This window comes from Candoia aspera, chromosome 2 (assembly GCF_035149785.1).
Source record: "Candoia aspera isolate rCanAsp1 chromosome 2, rCanAsp1.hap2, whole genome shotgun sequence".
Lineage (NCBI taxonomy): Eukaryota > Metazoa > Chordata > Lepidosauria > Squamata > Boidae > Candoia > Candoia aspera.
This window is the reverse complement of record NC_086154.1, coordinates 199,374,671-199,389,842: the sequence shown is the minus strand read 5'-3', so window position 1 is coordinate 199,389,842 and position 15,172 is coordinate 199,374,671.

Sequence of the window (15,172 nt, the reverse complement as noted above, 5' to 3'; positions counted from 1 at the left end):
GTCATCTATGTAAACTAGCACCCCTTGGAACAGGTGTTCATGCAGTACTTCATTGATGAGCTGCATGAACACTCCCGGGGCCCCCGCTAATCCGAATGGCAGTACCTTGTACTGAAAGGCGCCTAGGGGGCAGTTGAACGCTGTTTTCCACTCATCCCCCTCCCTGATTCGGATCCTGTAATATGCCTCATGGAGGTCCAGTTTGGAGAATACTCTCCCTGTGGACAGGTGGGCGAGCATGTCTTTCACGAGGGGTAGGGGGTATTTATTGGATAGGGACGCCATGTTGAGGCCCCGGTAGTCGGTGCAGAGACGTAAGGTGCTGTCTTTTTTCTCTCGGAAGAGGACGGGCGCTCCGACGGGTGAGCATGCTGGCTCTACGAAACCCCTAGCCAGGTTTTTATCGATGAACTCCCGGAGGGTTGTCATCTCCTTTGGGGTCATCGAGTAAATCTTCGGCCTGGGTAAGGGGACATCGGGAAGCAGCTCAATTCTACAGTCCGTCTTGCAGTGGGGGGGTAGTTGGTCCGCCTCCTCTTCCCCGAAGACCTCTGAGAAATCGGCATATTGTTCAGGTAGTTCTTCTGGGGTTGCTGTGTTGTCCTGGGCTACTGCCTCTGCCCGCCCCACTGTGGGGTTGAGCCTGCCCGCCGGAACTGGAGCCCGGTACACACCGTCGTCGAATTGGAAGGTGCAGATCTTCCAGTTAATGTGCGGGTTGTTGGTCGCGAGCCACGGTATTCCTAGTACTATGATGGGCCACCCTATGTGGGTTACCACAAAAGATGTTTGCTCAGTGTGGGCACCCATTTGCAGGGTGACGGGCTCGGTCTGCGTCGTGGCTGGTTTCCCTCCCACTGTTGAGCCGTCCAGTTGGTGGAAAGCCAGCGGTGTGGGGAGGGGGAGGCAAGGCAGGTCAAGCTTGGCGACGATGTCGGGGTGAATCAGGTTCTTGGAGCACCCCGAGTCCACAAGCGCCACAGCCGTGGTGGCTCTGGTGCCGAAGGAGAGTCTGATTGTCCCCATTATTACAGAGCTTTCATTGCTCTGTCTATGTGTTTCGCGCCCCTGTCCCACCACCTGCCTTGCGGCACATTTTAAGGCAGGCGGGGAGTGTTTCCCGCCAGCCGGTCTGGGACTTCAGTGTCCTCCCCCGCAAAGTAAGCATCCAAGTCTTCGTCCGGTGTCGCTGTGGCTCCGGTCATCCGGCAGGGGGGGGCGGTGGTGGGTTAGTTGGTTTGAAAGGCGTTTTCAGTGAGGCTTTGGGAGCACTAGTCGGCGTTCTGTTGGAGAAGCAGTCTGCCGCTTTGTGCCCCATTTTCCCGCACTTCGCACAGGGTCTGCGAGCAAACTTCTTCTTTTGGTATGTGGGGCCAGCCGGCCCCAAATGTGGCGAGGGTCCCTTTGGGCTGTTGCTTGTTCTGTCCTCTGCCGTCGTCATTAAGAAAGTGCGGTGAGCGTGTTCCGCTCTCCCCGCTAGGTAGATCCAGCCTTGCAGTGTCTCTGGGTCATCCCGATAGAGTGCCCATTGGAGTACCTCACGGCTGAGGCCTCTTTTGAACATCTCTATCAGGGTAGTCTCGGACCAGTCGTTAATCTTCCCTGTGAGAGCTTTAAATTCGAGGGCATAGTCCGCTACAGTTCGTGTGCCCTGTTTGAGGGCTTGAAGTGCACTTTTAATCCTCTCCTTGGCTAGCGGGTCCTCAAAATAGTGCTTCATCTCAGTGATGAAGGTGTGGAAGTCAGAGAGGGCTGGGGAATTGGACTCGTACAGTTGGATGTACCAGTCCGCCGCCCTGTCTTGCAACTTGATCGCCACGGCTGCGATTTTGTCCACTTCGGAGTCAAAGGAGTGTCCGTGCCACCCCATGAACTCCCTGGCGTTCGTGACGAAAAACGACAGCTTCGTGGGGTTCCCATCAAAGGTAATGGGGAAGTCCTTTGGGGCCCTGGTGTTCAGTGGGTCCCCTCTCCTCGTGTCCCATCCCATGGCTTCTTCCGCCGGGGAAGCTTGCCTGTTAACATTTGGCCTATGGGGGTGCCAAGACCCGCTCGGGGTTTGAATAGGGGTGGGTACCTGCGCGGGTATGGTCATGTGAGGCACGAAGGACATCAATGACTGCAGCATGGTCCCAAGGTCCCTTAGTTGGGCTTCCATGGCCGTGAGTCTGGCTTGCGTTTCTTGGTCCAAGGCCCGCGCCGCAGCTGTGATCGGACCGGTCGGCGTCTCCGCGTAGTTGGGCCACCGGTGGGGGTCAGGCGTTTCTGTCCACTGGTCAGCTCCCTCGACTTGGGAGCGAAACGGCTGGTTCGTCCCTCTGTCCTCCACCGCGTTTCTTGCAGTTGGGCTGAAGCTCCACGCCTGTGGCTGGGGTGCGATGTGGGGCAGGGAGGTCTCCGCGGGTCTCGGGAGGTATGTTGCTCCCTCCCGTGGTTGGGTCGCCTCCGCCTCCCACCGGGTGTGGGGCTGAAGCTCGGGATGGGCCAGGAGGGTGTCTGTGGCTCCTGGGGGTCGTGTTGCCTCCGGCCGCTGTCGGTTCTCCTCTGCCTCTCGCCGTATGACTCGCCCGTCCTGGTTGCGGCGTGTCGGCTCCATTGCTCTCTGCTCATGTTCTTCTCGCCGTCTGTTCCTCCCACGGCTCATTCTTGTCCGGTGGGGCTTGGCGAGGCTGAGTTTAGGACTCTCAGCTTTATGTCACGCGCTGCCTACTACTGAGTAAGACACAGACACTAATTTAGGGAAAATCAGGTTCTGGTTTATTTCAGCATAGTGCATAGCTAGAAAAAGCTGAGAGTGAAGGGAGCGCGCCGGTACGGGATTTAAATAGCCCACGCCGGTCAGCGCTCCCCCCACCTCGGGTTGTGTCATCCCCCCAAGCCCTGTATGCTTCGTTGCCGGTAGGTGAGGGGTCGTGGGGCCCCTGCTGGTGCCCCGGGCTTCTCTCATAATCGTCTTCCTCCTCCGGCCGGTGATTACTTTCAGCTGGGCGATATCCTTTGCGTTCCTGCTGACAGCTCCAGGCGTGCCTCGTGTTCCGCCCTGTCTTTGTCGCTCTTTCTTCCTCCTTGAGTTCTTTTGACTGGATTTTCTGGCCAGGGTCGTTCCCTTCTCCTTGGGGTCTGTGTCTGTTGTTGTGTGTCGCTTTGCTTATCTTTTAATCCCTTGCTCTTGGTTCCGTGGTATTATGTGTGCCGTTGTGCTGACACGTTCAGCTCAACGGTGCTCATGACACTTTCTGGGTTTACATATCATTGCTAAACCAGAATCATATAAACCCATCCTGTGGTGGTTAGTTCATCAAATCATGGTTCAATAAATCATGGCTTACTTCAGGGATATACAACTTTTACTCGGCCAAAGATCACACTTAGTCTTTGAGTGTTGCACTGGGTCTACACTCAGGGCTGCAACTAGGCGAGGGCAAGCGGGGCATTTGCCCTGGGCGCTGCACTGGGGGGGCACCAAAATGAGCACTGGGGGAGCACCAAAATGGACGTGGAATCCATGTTTGCCCCGGGTGACACAGACCCAGTTGCGGCCCTGTCTACACTCCCCAAAAGAAAGATGGAACACAATAAAAAATGTTATTTCATTTCATTTGCCTTTAAATGTAATTACATAGAATTGCTATAATTAATCCCCAATCTTACATTTAATCACTTTCCTGTCACAGTAAAAATAATAAGGTGCTAATATTGTGGTTTATGGCTTAAAGTTGGTGTGTTAATTCAACAAACCATTATTAGCATAATGTGTGAACTCATCCTTATTATGGCACTGTTATTCTGGACAACAACTCACTTGCTCAATTTTTTACTGCCTTTGGATTTCTCTGTTTTTAGGTTTCTACCAAGAAAAGTTCTGAAGCTTGCAATGGAGCACAAGCTTGCTTCTATCCTGTCTGAGTATGGAAGTGCATGTGAATGCTCTACTGGGCAATTTATAAGGGTTGCAATACTCCATCAGCAGAAGCCCAGCAGGAAGCTGGCTGATCTCTGAGTTTGCAGCTGTTGAATGGGAGGAGCAGAGATGGTTCCTTGTTTTCCTCCCCCCCTTTCCTCTATGGTATGCAAAAAGGTGATTAACCAGATGTTGCCCTCCCTGGATTGACCATTAAGCAAAATAAACATGTGCTTAGGGCACCAAGGGAAGGGGGGCACCACAGAGTTTTTTTCCTCTAACTTAACTTTTTCACCTTCATACTTGACTTTAGTTTTCAGCATTTATTGAGTCTTAATGTCTTGTCAGTTAAGCAATGGAAGGGCTGATGGGCACCATTGTTGGGCTGTGCTTTGGGCATCAGTTGGCCTTACTCCAGCCCTGGCTGTAAAGATATTCAGCTTTTGGAGAGTACTCTTAATTTTTTTTTCTTTTTCCTCCATATGAGAACTAGGGCTACAGTCAATAAAGAGCTAAGCCATGTCTAGACCAGAAGTATGCCACCTTTCCTCTGCAGGTCTACCAACAACATCATGTTCTTAAATTCATATTCTTTTAAACCCAGCTCATTAACTTGCATCTTGATTTCAGGGGGCCTAGAGAGGCACTTTCCAGTCACCTGTAGAGCAGCTACTCCAAGCAACTACCTAAGAGTTTATGCTAGCCAAAGAAGGGGCATGTATCTTTGTATGCATGAGTGAGAAAGAAAGGGTACATTTGCATAATGTTTTGTGTAACAAAATGGGCTGGTAAGTGGAAGAATACAGCTCCCTTGTAGTGATTAGCACGGTCAAGCGTCATATGCAAAAGCATCACACCAATAATCATATTTCCACCCCTGCAAGCAATTACTGGGTGGCCTCTCCTTTTTGATGCTGAATTCTTACTGTGCTCAGACTGATGAGAGATGCAATCCAATGGCTGCTTCTGCTTCACTCCTTCACTTCCTCCAAGAGGCAGCACATTCTAACCTTGTTCTTTATGCAGGGGCAAGATTAACTCACACATATAAAATAAAACGATTGAGCTATTTTAATACTTTTCCTGTCATGCATTCAGGACCCTCTAAAGTTGTCACCAGCTACTGTTTCATTTAATTCCCTGGCCTTCGGGGTAATGTAAGAAAATTGAAGAGATTAGGAGCTCTCTTTCCTGTTCAATGCATTTGTGTTGCAGTAAATTGGTACCAACCTTCAATCTCATGGTCAGGGCTCTCCAGGGTCCTTCCACTGATATGACAACCCAGTCAGCTTGATAAACGATGCACAGCCCCTGCAGTGGAAAGAAGGGAAAAGGTTTTACTCCCTGAATTCACAATTGTCTCTCCTGTCCTAGTAAGGAAGAAACACTGAGCTGTCTTCTGATGCTCAGTGACCATTGCATTATGCAGAACTCTATTGTGCTAATTAAAATATATAATTGTCCTAATTGATTAATTTATGTACTGTGACAGACATAAAACATGATCTGGGGTGAATGGGAGGGAAGAAGAAAGACCTTACCATCTGGAGAACCATCATTTAAATATGGTATTTTGCTCTTCTGTCTTTTGGACAGTTAATGAGAGCTACAGAAACATCAAAGGATGATCTAATGCCGGAATGCATAAACTGAGAGACAGGATTACATGGAATTTTTGAAAGGCTCAGATATGGCTGCCAGAATTCCTCCAGAAGGTACCACAAACCTGTAATTTTATATGATGGAAGGGAAAAACATGAAATGTATGGAGATTAATCACATTTGCTGCATTTAATTAACTTGATTTAAATTAAATTGACCATAGTTTTTATTCTGTACACACCAATTTCTTTGCCTTGAGTTGCCTAAGTTTGCAAAGCAACTGCCAGCTTTCCACTCAAAGGACAAGTTTGGACTTGGCCCTCCAAATTTCTCCTTCCTTGATTTAGTGCTTCTTGGTCATTACGGGCATAGATTAGAATCTAGCAAAGTAGCATGAAAACACTGTTATAATTTTAGTTATGGAACTGCTTCTACTGAGAAAGTAACTGAATAAGTTTATGACTTACTGGGTAAAGACATGCCATACAATAAGTGGTACCTTTTCTTGGGCATGTAACCATCTCTGAGATGGTGAAAAGCATTGTGCCATTCTTCAGCATGGTCTGAAATCTGTGAAAGAAGGATTTTATTCATTTCTTTTTATTATATCAATGTATATAGTTGCCATCTCACAATTGCAACTCTGATGGTAAACATAGAATTAAAAACAACCAAGTAGCATGGTCAAATTCTGCAACATTGGACAGGATGTAACTGGATTAACCAGAGAAGGTATGTACTATGCAACCAAGTTCACTCTGAAAAATAACAGTGTCCCAAGAGTGTTTCTGGTAAATACTTGGAATCTCTGATGAGTGTTCATTAAATGTTTAGAAGCAACATTTGAGGCCAGCCTCAACCCTCTGCTACACCTTCCCTTTCCCCCAGGAATGAGGCATCAGAGGTTGTGGAAAGATCCCTCTCTATCCTTTGGAAACAGCACAAGAATAAGAGCATATGTCGGCACAGATTGGGGGTGAACATAATTGATGTGGACACTAGCTGACCCCCCTTGGCTTGGCTTGGCTTGGCTGGGAATATTTTGGAAGGGCTGCAGCAGTAACTATGACTCTATTCTCTCCCTCACCACATGAGCTATAAACACCAAAAGAAACCTTTGATGGGAGTATACATTTCTCAGTTAGTTCCGAGGTGGAACTACTTTTTATATTGATCATTTTGCCATACTGAAGACAAGCTTGTAGAATTTTCTCATGGTGATTTTACTTGATATTGGACGGCCATTCCTTGTTAAAGTTAATAATGATTTCATGCAACAGCAGGAAAGCAAACGGATTATGTCCTTAACCTTCCCTCATCTGTTAAGTAGGCAACCCATGCCTTCAAATAATTAATTTCCATGTAAGATTAATGGAATGTCTGGAGACAGCTGCATGAAGAGAATAGCTTGAGATAATTATGGCATTGATCCCCAGGAAAAGGCCCTTAGATATCTCTCTAGTGCCTCTTAAGAGAAATTCCAAACTTGGTAACCTTTCAAAGCAGAAGCAAAAAAGTACTCAGTCTGGGTTGGTCAAAAACGCACAAGAGCAGATATTTCATGGGGGAGTATCTAGTGAGATCACATTATTTATGTCCCTCTGGCATGGTGCAGGACTCTGAGTGCAAGAGGCAACACCAGACTAACTTTTTGGCAAATCCAGTGGGATGAGTTAAGGATGAATCAAGCAATCTAACTTTGCATTAAAAAAAAAAAAAATAGAAGCTTTTTACAGACCTAAAGCAAGTAATTCAACACAGTGCGTGTTTATCACTTGCCTGAAACTACTACTTAGAATTGCAAGTCGATTTCTGGGCCGTTATGCAAGGTTCCCCAAACAATTTTTAAAAGATGAGAAGGCTGGGGAACTATTACTTGGGATGCAATTAGAAGTTATCTCCCTAAACCAAGGCAAAGACTGTCCTTGCCTGGTGAATTTAAATTATAGAAATATACCAATAAGATACACTACAGGCAGAGAATAGTTCGTGAGAATTTGCCTTCTGTGGGCTGATTTTCAGGCAATTATACTTCCTCTGTGCCAAGTTTGGTAGTCTGTGATGGCTTTGAATTACACCAAAAAGATGCTGCTGTATCTTCACCTTTTCCACTTTATTATTTTCATATCTCATCAGCTGGGTTTGTCTCTGTCCTTTTCTTCTGCCAGTAACTCTTGGTTTTATGAGAAATTATACAATGCAGATGATACAATGGTTCATAAAGTTCATGCAAAAGCCGAAGGACAGTTGTTTCCCACATCTTTCCTTCCAACCTCTCTCCGTAAGTCACCAACAGGGCATTTTGCTCCATATGGCTGCACCTGGTTGATATCTCTCCTTAAGACAATTGTATATTTAGTTTATATTTGTATTTCAAATGATCCCACTTCAGGATAATCATTTTATTTTTTTTAAATCAAAACAAATATTTTATTTGTTTAGCATCTCAGTGAATAGTGTAAGAGAAAAGAGATGACTGGGAGGGACAATGGAGATGAGTAGAAGAATGGACTGGTGATGATAGCCAAGACTTCATGGAGATCACAGAAGATGGAAGTGGAAAAAGGAAGAATGGAAGAAGGAGAAGTTATTGGGAGAGTGGAAGGTAGAGAAAGAAAGAAAGGTGGCAATAGAGTATTTTGACTGGTAAGAAGTTTGGGACTGAATTGTAAAAAGGTGGATGGAAATGGAGTTAGACAGAAGAAAAGATGTTAAGATGTAGGAAGAATTAACCAAGTCATTGTCATTATGGAAAAGACTTACTCTCCCAGTAATTACTATCACATAGAGGACAAAAATAAGTATGCTGTGTAGAAAACGGTGACCCCAGATCCTGCATGGTTGGAGGGGGTGCTGGTAGGGAGAGTGGGAAAAGTAGAGGGGAAGCTGACAGCTTAGGTGAATATTCTTCCTTCTGGGTGAGACACAGTGATAGATGTGGCACTCCAGCCTCATGGTGTGAGAGAACATCGGGGCAGGGAAAGCAGGAGGCAACTAGAGAGGATTGCCCAATCCCAGGAATGAGAACGGGTTTAGTAAGAGAAAGCCTGGGGAGTTAGAGATAGGGAGAGGCTAGCCAAGTCCTAAGCTGCTGGAGTAGCCCCAGCTACTCAGTGAGTAGTTCTGAGGACTTCATAAAAGGCTTATGGATGGAGGTTGGAAGCAGCCAGGAATGAGATAGGGCAAGTAGGACTGTCAGGGAGCTGAAGAGTGGAGGAGAATTGTGTGAAAGAAAGACAGAAGGAGATAAAGGACAGGTTGTTACAGGGGATGGGGAATATAAAACTTAGTTCCACCCTCTAGACCTCAGAATATCCTCTAGAAGATAATCCAGGGACTCACTCCTCAAGAATTAATGAGATTGGGGCCCTGAAGTTGACTTTCAAGCTGGTAGATTCCTCACCATGAAACAGCTTGCCCCCTGAGATCAGTTACCCCCACCTTTTTATCCTTCAGGAAACTGGAGAAAACAATATTTTTCCTTAAAACACTCAGATACGAAGAGTTTAATTGGATGTGGGTGTGTGTGTGCTGTATTTTTATATATCAATTGATAGAATTTTAATTTTATATTTGGTTATATGGTGTGTAAACTGACTCAAGTCTGAGGAGTAGGCAGCATACAAATTATATAATAAAATAAAATATAATGTGTGGGGGGTGAGGAAAGAAGTAAGTAGCTTAACACAATGTGATGGATCCAGATGTTAGTCATATTAAGTTATGGGAGATCAAAAGTAATGATGAATAGCTCAGCATGCTCATTTGCATAGGTTCAGTATTCTAAACATAATAAAAGACCAACTTAGTGACCAAATATGCCTTGCAAACATAGAAATGTTTGTTGTGCTACATCTATTGTTTAGTTACAACAGGCATGGGCAACCTTTTTTGACCTAGAGGCCATACCTTGTGATTCTTTCCCTGCCTGGGAACCACAGGAGACTGGAGGAGGAAAATGACTTCACAAGAGTAAGTAGGGCTGAATTTTTTAAAACTTTATTTGCATTTTTGGAAGATTCAGATACCCTAGAAATAGAAACACCAACCCACATTGGGATGGGTGTTAAGTAATGAAGTGGATGTTTTATGTATCTGCAAGGCTTTTGGTTTAGCAAATTCCATTTTGTCTATTCCAAGGGGGTTCTAAGGACTACAAATTGGGTGCTGCGGGCCATAGTTTGCCTTCCCCCGAATTGGGACTAAACAGACTTGGCAATCACTGTAATTCAGCCTAGTCTACCTCATCCGGTTGTTGCAAAGAAACACATATGCCATTTTGAGGTCCTTGGAAAAAAGGCTGGATAAAAATGAAATAAAATTAGAAGTCAAACATGAAAAAAGATAGCTGTACCAGAATTGAAATCCTATATGCAAAAGAACAGAATGAAGGGGGGGGGGGGGGCAGGAAGAATCAATTCTAGTCCCAAAATACAACCTGCCATTCTTTCAGACATAGACTTTCCAGCTGTTAAGCTGGATACGGTAATTTCAAATACTTCAAAAACCAATACTAAAATTATCACCTACATGTTTATGTCCCAAATTGTTCTTTTGTTTTTCTTGCTAGGCTGCTAAACATAACAAGAAACCATATATTACACTAATTACACATCCCTTATTGGTCAGGAAGCAAATAAGTCATTTGGAGACAAATCTCTGTAGTTATTCATGAGACCGTTTGAGATGACAAAGACAGAGTAAATTGAGCAATCTCTCATTATATTTATTACACAGTCTTTGTGCTAATGAACAGCAAGAGGCTTTGCATAAACAATGGCTCAAGTCTGGAAGGATGAACCACATTGCACACGCTGTATTTATCAGGCCAATGAATGATATTTACTTGTTTTCATTCTTGCCCATTTCTCCATTTCAAGAAGACACTGGACAGGTCAACAGAGGCACTGAGAACTCTAATAGCTTTGCAATTGCTCCATAGAACAGTCCTGAAATGCAACCACAACAGTTGTTTTGCAGAAGACTGCAGTGATATTAGAGTGAATGCGTTCAGCATATTTTTGCCTTGTTGAGTCAGAGCAAAAGGCCTGTCCAGTCTGAAGGAAAAAGGAGGACGAGGATTACCATCCAACTCACCCAATCCTCAAATTCTTTTCTCAAGAACACAGTTTGGCTTGACTCAACCAATGGTGAGGAGTTCCTGGGGGTTGAGCTTTTCCCCCAATGTATCCCCCTTCTCCTGACCATCAGTGAAGTCATTGCCCTAGGTAAGACAGAAAAGAGGAATGGGCCTACTTTTCCCAACAGAAATGTACTAAGCAACTGAATGAATGGGAACAGAATGGGACAGATCCATTGTTGTCCTGGCAGCCATGAGAGATCGATCTTAACCTCTGAAAGAGGTACCTTACAAATTTTGAAATCCATAGGACCATATCACTTCAGAGACTGTAACAGCTGTTTTATTCTAGTGTCTGGGGAACTGTTAATATGTGGGCCAGATAATGAATGGGCTCTCTGTTATGCCCAAAGAACTCTAGTCCTTAAAGGACTCCAATGATCTACTTCAACAATATATTATCTTCCTTAATATAAGATAATCTAAGGTCTGCAGCCTGAATTTAGAACTCCCATAAGAAAGCTGGGCTGTTCTAAATCTTCATCCCCTTTTCTTCAGTTGCACTGCCATTAGCAATATTTTCTCTGCATCATGAGATTGTTCTGCCCTAAATTGAGCAAATCAAATTAACAGATGACAATAATTGCTTGTATCTTTAATTTATTTGGGAAGGCATGCTCATTTTCATAATTGCCTTTCTGGGTTCACTTTCAGTTAGAATACAGAAAAAGAAAAGAAAACAGAAACAAGAAAACAGAATGCATTTGCTGTGCCCACTGAGCAGTTTTGATAAGGGGAATTATCACATTTGCCTGAGATTCACTACACAGATACTGGTTTTGAACCACTGGGTAGTGGTTCAGCTAGCTCAAGGGACCTAAAACTAGACTTTTGGTGTAAACATTCCTAAGATTGGGCTATTGGACTTAGATTACAGAAAACAAGGTCAATTAAGACTTAAGCCACTTTTTCTGGAAGAAAAGATATAAGGTGCAGACCCGCAAGCATGATGGGAACCTTGCAATCAGTCTTTGGATGAAGAATTACTAGATTTATCAAAGGCCATCTACCTCTGAAGTTAGCCCTTAAGAGATGTGGGGAGGGATGAGCAATTTTCCTTTGGGGATTGTATCTGGACCACACTTCAAAAAGGAGGCAGGATCAGAACAAACAACTAGGCTGAAGTTGACAAAAACTAAATGGAATTTAATTCATACTTGCACTTCAATGTATTTAAATGTAAATTAATTAATTAATTGTAACTACATATTGCATAATTTCTTTCTTCTGAACCATAGCCAAGACTTTTGGGGCCACACGCAGCTTGAAGGCTTCTGGCTGAATAACCATGGTTTAGCTAGATGCCAAAAGTGGTTTCTTTTCCAGGCTGATTCTGTTTTAAATGACCTGCCAGCCAATATTCCCATTTATTTTGCTTTCCTTTTTTCATTCTATGTTTGCAAATATTAATAGAGTGATACTAAATCACTGGACAGAAGAAAGTGAATGTATTCAAAAAGCACCTTTTCTTCCCACTCTGTTCAGTAGAAAATGAGAGTGGGTGGGTTGACAGTCTGCCGATCCATAGTTTTCCCTGGCTTCCTTTCAGAAAATCTCATTTTGGGTCCATTCTCTGTAGAATCCTGAAATAATTTTCTACTACATCACTGGGGAGGCCTTTACATATATTCCTGCCTCTCTGCAAGGTCATTCAGTCATATTCTAGAGAGCATAACATTTCTTGCTGGTATTACTAAAATCTTACTAAGTAGTCACAAAACACCACCAATGTTCCTCCCCCACTTTGCAAATTGTATCATTGCCCAGAGTAGAATAGAAATTAATAATAAATGTACCATCTACTCTAAATTCTGGACTATATCCTTTTATAAGACTGTTTTGACCTATGTATACTTTAAATGAAATGTTTTGAAGTATACATCATTTACTTAGCACTTATGTTTGTCCCTTTTGCTGTGCCCTATTATGCTTCCCACTTCAATTTGAAAGCAGAGGGCTCCTGATTCCTTCAATTTCTTCTTTCATATGAAAAAGATGGATCATCTTGAGGAAAGCCTTATAGAATTAAGAAAAGGCTCATTCTGATTTCAGCTAGCAGGAAGGGGGGATCTCCAGGTTAAGGAGAAGATAATTGGCCAAATGTAATGTACTTTACACTTTGATCCATGGGGACTAGAAAGAAGGCACTCCAGAATTCAAGAGCACATATGTATGTGAATTTGTATGCAACCCATATGGTTATGTTCAAATTGGGGAATCATTAACAGAGTCAAAATTTTAAATGCAGACTGATAGGATTTTGCAGGAGGAAGCAATAATGTTTGAATCTGACTGCAAAGGTTTGTAAGTAGAGGGTCAAGGGAAATAGCAACCTCAGGTGATAGATCAAATACATTAAGATCCAGGAAGAGATAAGAAACTGCTGGTAAACAGGATTCAGAGCCAGAATTAGAGACCTGTGGGCAGAGAGGGGATGTCCCAAGGAATAAAGAGGAAGAAACAAAACTCAGAAGAATTAGGAATTGTTTGTTATTATGGTTATTTCCATCTTGTAATTTTAATATCATTTTTTATCTTTTTCTTTTCTCAGTTTATATTCCAACTGTTTCCTTGGCTTATTTGTAAACTCAAAATTCTTTTGTTTTGCATAGTTCATTTTTACTTCCATATCTCTTACTGTTAACAAAGACAACTGCAACAACATGTGTTAGATTTCAATATTCTTTAACTATGTCTAAGATGGGATGCAACCCTATATAAAACTGCATTTCAAAACCTATGGAGAAATTTAGATAAGAACACATTTGGAGTGTTCTTGGAAGTGTCTGTCTAAAGCATCTAAAAGACACAGCCTCCAATAGTTGTACAAGTGGGGAATACAGATTTCTCTTCAGATCTGAATCTAACTGCAAGATGACTTCTTTACATGTCCCAGATGAGGACTGTGGGAAATGCACAGGTTGCTGTAATAGTAAGATTTGTTCTATGTTGTTTGTAAAGAGTAGGATAAAAAACAATGTTAATTTTACAAAATTTAGGTTGGCCATTGTAAAGTCAAGGATCATCACAGTGAGAGATAAAGCTAAAACAGCCAGGAAAAAGGAGTAGTTGTGATTAAAATTCACTGTGGAATGCAGATACTCCAACATGTTCACACTCCTTGAATATATATGAAAGAACAATAACAGAAATATCAGATTGAATTCCTGAAATAGCCACTTCAGTTTAACCTTCTTCTGATAGAGAAAAGGGACAGGGATTCAAGCTTCCTGCCCTGGCAGTACAGGCCATCTGTCACTGATTGTGACTGTGGTCTGTTTACCATTCTGTATGAGAAGTTTGCTCAAGCACCCATTCTCCCCATGTCTCCTTCCCACTTACCCATGATCAGTCAAGGGGAGAGTGGAAAGAAAGCCTTTGAATTTTGAGCACAGAGTATTAAAAGAAAGAAGACAGGAGAAAAATGCCGCAGAGTTTCTTTAAAACCCAGATGCGTGCACAGAGCGTTCCCCCTCTGCTTTATTTCTATTGAAAAGCAAGTCTTTCAGAAGAGGAAAGCAAATGAAGGGCCACCCTTTCAATATGGTTCCCTCTCCTTTTCATTGCTGGAGATGGAGGAAATGTATTAGTCCAAGAATATTTGTTATCAGAAATGCTGAATAAAAGAACAGCCTTGAGGAAAAGGAACTGAGCGAGCGAGAGTGGAGCAAGAGGGCATCTGTGATTCCATAACAAAAGGCATACAAGAAGCAGTTGTACTCAGTCAAAGGGGGAATTCTTGCAGCAGGCAGGTGGCTGAACTAACTAGAGTAAATCATCTACTCCTTATCATAAATGAGGACAATGTCCTTCACACATGGAGGTCCTAGTCCACTCCGCAGAGCTGCATGAAGGAGGGCACCTACTATATTTTATGGTTTGAATTCTCACACACAAGTTTGCATTTTTGACAAGGCAGTAGTGTTCAATCAGTATGTGGGATGTGTATTTTTCCCCTAATGATGTTTTCACTCAGGAGCTATGTAGTCCTTGAGAAAGGAAAAACTCTTGAAAGGTCTTCAGTCAAAGCCAGACAAAACTGAATGAAGATTTGCACCAAGTGTCTTGAGGAAGGAAAACAGAGAACACATAGTATATGTGTAGGTTTCATGCTATCAAAAATTAAAAACATTATAGCAATTGTAAAACAAGTTTTGATTTGAACTGGCTTTGTGAAAAGGTTTTCTTCTCTAACCCAAGGACTCCAGTGTTTAATTTATCAGTAAGATTTGGCACTTTAAAACTACTTTGACCAACTAAAAAAAATTGAATCTGATTAAATCAAGCTACTGAGTATATTTATGTCAATGATCTCCAGCCTCGTGTTAACAGCTCCTATCCCCCCAGTTAGGATGATCATTGGTCATCAGGGCTAAGGATAATGGAAGCTTAGGCCAACAGATCTGGAGGGCACCCAGTTTGGGAAGACTGATTTCTATCAATTGGCAATAATCTTGAGAGGCATTCCTTCCTGTACTTGAGAGAAGGCAAAATACATCTTCTAAAATTCCATTTGTTCTATCATACTT